General features: G+C 40.7%; 1 protein-coding gene across 1 annotated transcript in view; it reads left to right on the top strand.

Moving 5' to 3' along the window:
• Positions 1-5,942, top strand: part of ipo8 (importin 8) — a gene marked incomplete in the record, with an annotated part of 477,409 nt that overhangs the window by 287,435 nt on the left and 184,032 nt on the right.

Raw genomic sequence — 5,942 nt, forward strand, 5'->3', positions numbered from 1 at the left:
CACTACCGAGCGTACCGAGGAAAGCTGGGTTCGAATGGAGAGTGTCGTTTCTGGTCAACACTCTCCCTCACACACCATCTTTTACTCCCTTTAAACTTCATTTTCCATCTTTAAATTCTTCTATCAAGTAGAAATCATTCCAGATATTTTAGAAATGTCTGTGTCTGTGTCTTCCAATCACCGCCGTGTGGTTGATCATAATTGTACAGCTTGCTGATTAATTATGTTGTTATTTTCATATTTTGCCAAATTAATGTAAATGTTTGATGTTAAACTTTGATTCTGTAAATAAATGACCACATTCATTTTGATGGGTCAAAGATAAATAACGTCTCACGTTACATTTTATTAAATTCAATGCACGTTTATATTCAGTCCAGAAAAATGAAAGAACTCGTTTAATTTATGAATATATCATGCATATGTTCATCTACATACTGGTGGCCCGTCAGTACGTTTCCACCACATACTGGTGGCCCGTATACGTTCATAAATGGACTGTGTATGCGTGTAATAATTGATTTTACATGTTGGCATGAAAAGTGCAGAGAATCAGCTGCTGTGAAACTCCGTGCAGCGCTTGGAGTAGACGCAGCGTGTTGAGCTGAAACAGAAATGTTAGCAGCTACTGGTGTTTTGAAAGCTGACAATTGTGAGTCAATATGTCTTTATGAAAGCTGAAATTGTACATCTGTTGTGTAACATAAGCTGATGAGCTGTGGAATACGTTATTTTGTTTAAACTGTGGTCCAAACGAACAGAGGTTCTGTTGGTTCCGGCTCGGTTCTGAGAAATTCGAACGAGTTTGTTTTAAATGGTTTAAAAGACGTTTTGCCACGGAGCGCCGTCTCCACTGAGCCCAGAAATTGATTTGTTACATTTTTAACAGAAATTGGTGCATTTTGACAGTTTAAAAGGCGAAAAGTTGACGGACTTGTTCAGATAAAGCGAACATGCTAGTTGGAAAAACAGTCCGTGATTGGTTTAAAACGGCTGAGTTGGAACGCTGTGAGTCGCTGAGGAGTGAGTGACGTGCCTACGTCACTTCCTCTGACCCCGTTGTTGCTCTGTCATTGGTGGATTCAGTCACGTGACCCGGAAATGAAAACTCGTTTTCTTAAGGAATTAAAATCTGCTTTTTAAAAGTTGAAAAACGCTTTAAAGTTGATTCTGATACGTTGCTCCGTGTCTTTGAAGCTCTAATCGCTGGAATTTTGCCAAGTTTGAGTTTAAAATCCGTCATTAAATGATGTTTTTGAACAACGCTAGCGATGCTAATTTTAAGCTAACAGCTAACGACCGGATGAGTGACGTGTCACGTCACTTCCTCCATGTTGGAGATGAGCTCGGTTGCAACCGAAGCCTTTGCTGTGCTTAAAATCACTAAATGAAGCTGCCACATGTCCCTGAAAACTCTTGTTCATGCAAAGAAGTCGTGCTTATTGAAACAACGCCAAGTTTAAGCTTTAAAACCGTTCAGAAATGTTGATTTTAACCGAGTTTAGCCGAAGCTAACTTTAAGCTAAGCGGCTAACAACAGGATGTCAACAGAACGTCACAGGAAGTCGTCATAGACTCCTGCTGGTAGAAAGCTAAACACTGCCCCCTCCTGTGGAAACTTTATATCACAGTTTCACTTCAGTTTTAGGTTTTTGAGTGAAATTAAACGTGTTTCTTGTCTGTAAGACGATTGTGAGTTAATAAACTTCCTCAAAGCTGAATTTTACTGTTATCTTACATTTAAAAAGTGAGAGGTATTTATGCAGAAAGGCATTTACCAACACATTTTTATTCACTGGTAATTCCTTAAGAAAAAGGTGCAAAATAAAAAATTAGAAACTTTTTAGAAAAGATACAGTTACAGATATTCACAGAGTTGATAAAGTTTACTCATTTGCTAAAAGATAATGCACGTTTAATTGCTAAATCACTAAATAAGAGTAAATATATCAGGAATAAGAGACTTTTCTGATCTTATTTTACCACCTAAAACAATTACATCTTCCTATTTAATTTTAAATAGAAGATATTGGCAGGAGAACAGGAGTAATAACAGTTTTTCTGAAGAAAGACTGATTAATCCTGACACATCATAATTTTTCTTTTTCTGTCATCACCACCTGGTTCTATGAGTAACTGTAAAATAGCAAATTTCTGGAACAGAACGGTTTAAAAAGTGTTTTTAAACTGATGTGCTGTGAGACTTTTTAGAAAATTGCAGGTTTATAAAAATTCAGTGCTTTAGAGTAAAATACACTGAGAGGCTTGGTTATCTGGTATCTGTTAAGAAATAAGCACATAAAAAGTAACACTGCATAGAAGCATTTACTTAAATATTCATGAATTGGGGTAAAACCTGGACAGGTGCCCACATTTGAATAAGTTGACTTATAACAGTACTTTTGTGTAAACCCAAAGCTAAAATAGTGTGAAACTCATTGACATTTGAATACAATTATTTACCTGTAAAAAAATCTGAAGCTGGCAATTGTTTTATCCAGAAAAAGTGCTACACAGTGAATGAACATGACAGGTGTGGTAGAAAAAGATTTTGATCCTTATGAGATGAGGGGCTGTTTAGAGGATGCGTTGAAGCTGCTGACAGAATCCTTACATCCATATGTTATACAGGTGAACAGCATGAACCCAAGAGAGTTAGTGGACAATCTGATGGAGGTTGCAGAGGGTGTGACCTCTACAGAAGTTACAATATCAAGCTATGAAAAGCTGGCTAAAATTGCAATTTTGCTGAAAGAATCATTCTATACAGTTGTTGAGAAAGCTGATTACCTTGCAATAAGGTTAGACAGTGAAAAAGAGGTGGTTCAGAAAATTGAAGAACACTTCCTTCAATTTGGGAGCGAACACGAGGTCCTCATGACAAAACATTATGAACAGATGTTTCAATTACAGCAAAATGCAAATGCAGAAATTGATTCGCTGAATAGCAAAATACAGTTACTTAATGCATCACTATCTGAAGCCAGGGATGCTAAAGAGCTGTTGTCCAGTGCATACTTTGCATTAAGACGGGATCACACCGAGAAAATGTCACAAGTTTCCCGCTGCAAAGGTGAAATAGATGTGCTTAAAATACAACTTGAGGAATGCACACTGGTAAAAGCGGTATTACTCCAACGATGTCTGCTTTTACAAAGTGAATGTAGGACATCACAGGAACGCCTGAAGGCTTGTGAGGAGGAACTGGCCGCAGCATCAAATAAAAGTTCTGACGTGGAGCGAGTTTGTCTGGAACTCAGAGAAGACCGTGGACAGAGCCCAGGTCACCCACAACCACCTCAGAAAGATGTTGTTGCACCTCCACATGTGTGGAGAGAAAAACCTCCAAAAGTCTATTACACACCTCTTGCTTTTAAGCCCATCCAACCACCCTCATCTAAAGTGGTAGGAACAGACCTGAACAGGTCTCCTCCACCAAACGTGCAACAGTGTGCTGTGAATGTGTTCGAGGCATGTTCTCATGCTAAGACGCCCATAGAGGTGTTTCCTGGTATAAAGGTTAAACCCCACTCCCTAGAAATGGAAGGAAGGCGCGCGTCGCCACCTCCTCCTAAAGCAGGCGAGAAAAGGCAGTATTTTCAAACTAACAAACCACGTAATGAAGGTGCACGCTGGGACAAAAAGGCTCCTCTTTCAGAGGATGAACGTGATTATCGTAAATGGGATATGCGTAGGACGCAAAGATATGGGATCCAAGAGGACCCATATTATCAGGGGAAATCCGAAGAGGAACCCCCAAAAGACGTACCTAACCCTCCCCCACCTCGAACGAAACGAACCGAGGCGATAAAATCACAAAGGTCCCAGGAACAAGGCCCTACACCTCTGAGCTCGGAAGAGACAGAGAAACTACAGAGAATTTTAGAAACTTTGATACACGCTGAAATGAGAAACCAACCTGGAACGCTGTGTAGTGAAGTGATCGCTACTAAATCTGAAGGCGCGAATGACAACATTACAGATGTCGGTGAAACAGACCAAGACATTGCTGTCGTTGCCTCCAACAACCCCTCATCGGACGAAGGGGGGGTAAACTCACACACAAACGATGATGAGTCATCACAAACTGAAAACTCAGAACCTGACTTTCATGATTTTGAACTAGGCATTCCAGTTCTGGGAGGACTCCCAGATAACCTGGTACCGAGTCAAGAAGCTGGGCCAGTATGTTTCACGAAACCATCACAGGCCATCGCTCTTTTCTCAACCAATGACGTCGACCAAGGGCCTCAAACCTATGGTGTCTTATCCATAGACAGGTCCGACGACTCAGAAAAGGATTTGTTGGAGCTCCCCAAGGAGCAAGAACCCTCATCAGTCTCATCACAGATTGAACAGGTGGTCGCCCAAGCCGACACTCTGACATCTGATGAAGAAAGAGACAAACTTCGCCAAGTTCTTTTAAAATATGAAAAGTCATTTTCAACTGACGCAGACATCATCCAACTTCAGAAGTTGAATGATCCTGCAATTAACTCGATGATACTGTATCTGACTGACCCAGACAAATACACTCCATCGAAAGGTAAACTGGATTCCAATCCAGACCTAAAAGCCCTCTTTCAGCTGCGCAAACAGTTAAAACTACTCAAGGACAACCTAACTTTAGCTCATGGAGCGACGTCCTCACCCGTGTTCGCGGTCTCCCATGACCGAAGGGGGGTGACGCCAGTTAGGATAATGCTACCAGACGCGATAACATGATCAAATCTGACATTCAGAGTGAGTGACGCACCGAAACGTCGTTTTCTAGTTGCTTAATCACTGCTTTTGTCAATGTTGAAACGTTGTTTTACTGGTTGCTTAGTCACTGTTTTTGTCGATGTTGAGACATCGTTTAATTGGTTTTTGGTATTGTTTCTGAACACCCCAGGCAAGAATGAATTTTGTTGTGTAGTTAAGTTAGAGACTAAGAGGCCTTTAACCATGCCAACATGCAGTTCATTCATTAAATTGCAATCTTTGCGGAGTCAATGTAGATTAATGCTACCTTAAGTACCATAATCTACATTGATCTCACAACGCTTAAGCCGAACCTACTCGAACAATTCTATTCGGGGGGATAGCTAATTCTTTTTGATGAGTCTCGCCATAGACTTCCAAAAACATTTATGGGGAAACCAAACACCCAATCTCAAGTCGTTCGTCTAAAGACAACAGACAATTGAACCAAACTATATTTTGCCATGTAAAGCTAACTTAAACCAAGTTAGGAATGGAAAAATAGTTTGGAACCCTTTTCTATAGGTATAAACCCCTATAGCTACCCTTTTCAGCATGTTCCACCCCTTAACTGGTAGTTGTAGCTGTTCCCAACCATAATAGCTTACACACCAGGTGCATATAGTTTAAGGCCTTATGTAAAATACCCTTCATAAGCCCACCTTAAACCACATAATTGCATGTCACATTTGAACCAGAACGGCACAGGCTGGACGTCGCCCAGAGACGACCGTCGCTGGAGGAGACCTGCAATCCTGACGTTGGTCTCCACTCTTCATCCAGTGGCCGCATCTTCAGTTCAATCCAAGGGTACCCCTCTGTATGCTGATCAATCAACACTTCCAATCGTTGTGGATTTACCGTTGTGGATTATATGACTTTTTCCAATGAATTACAGACTCTGTTTCCAAGGGGTTAAAGCATTGCTACAATGGAATTACCAACAACATTATGGAATTACCAAGAACATTGTGGAATTACCTTGACTTTTGTTTTCCTTGCTGGATTACTTTTGACTTTTGTTTTCCTTGCTGGATTACTCTTGACTTTTGTTTCCTTGCTGGATTACATCAAGCTCAAGGACATTCGAAGGCGTAAGTTGATGTTTGGAATTCATCCCCATGGACAGGCGATGATTTCCAAAGGGGGGACTGTAGTGAACTTGACCTGATGTCAAAACTTGACCTTAAGAACCTTGT

The sequence above is a fragment of the Nematolebias whitei genome, chromosome 22 (assembly GCF_014905685.2).
Source record: "Nematolebias whitei isolate Nwh7 chromosome 22, NemWhi1, whole genome shotgun sequence".
Taxonomy (NCBI): domain Eukaryota; kingdom Metazoa; phylum Chordata; class Actinopteri; order Cyprinodontiformes; family Rivulidae; genus Nematolebias; species Nematolebias whitei.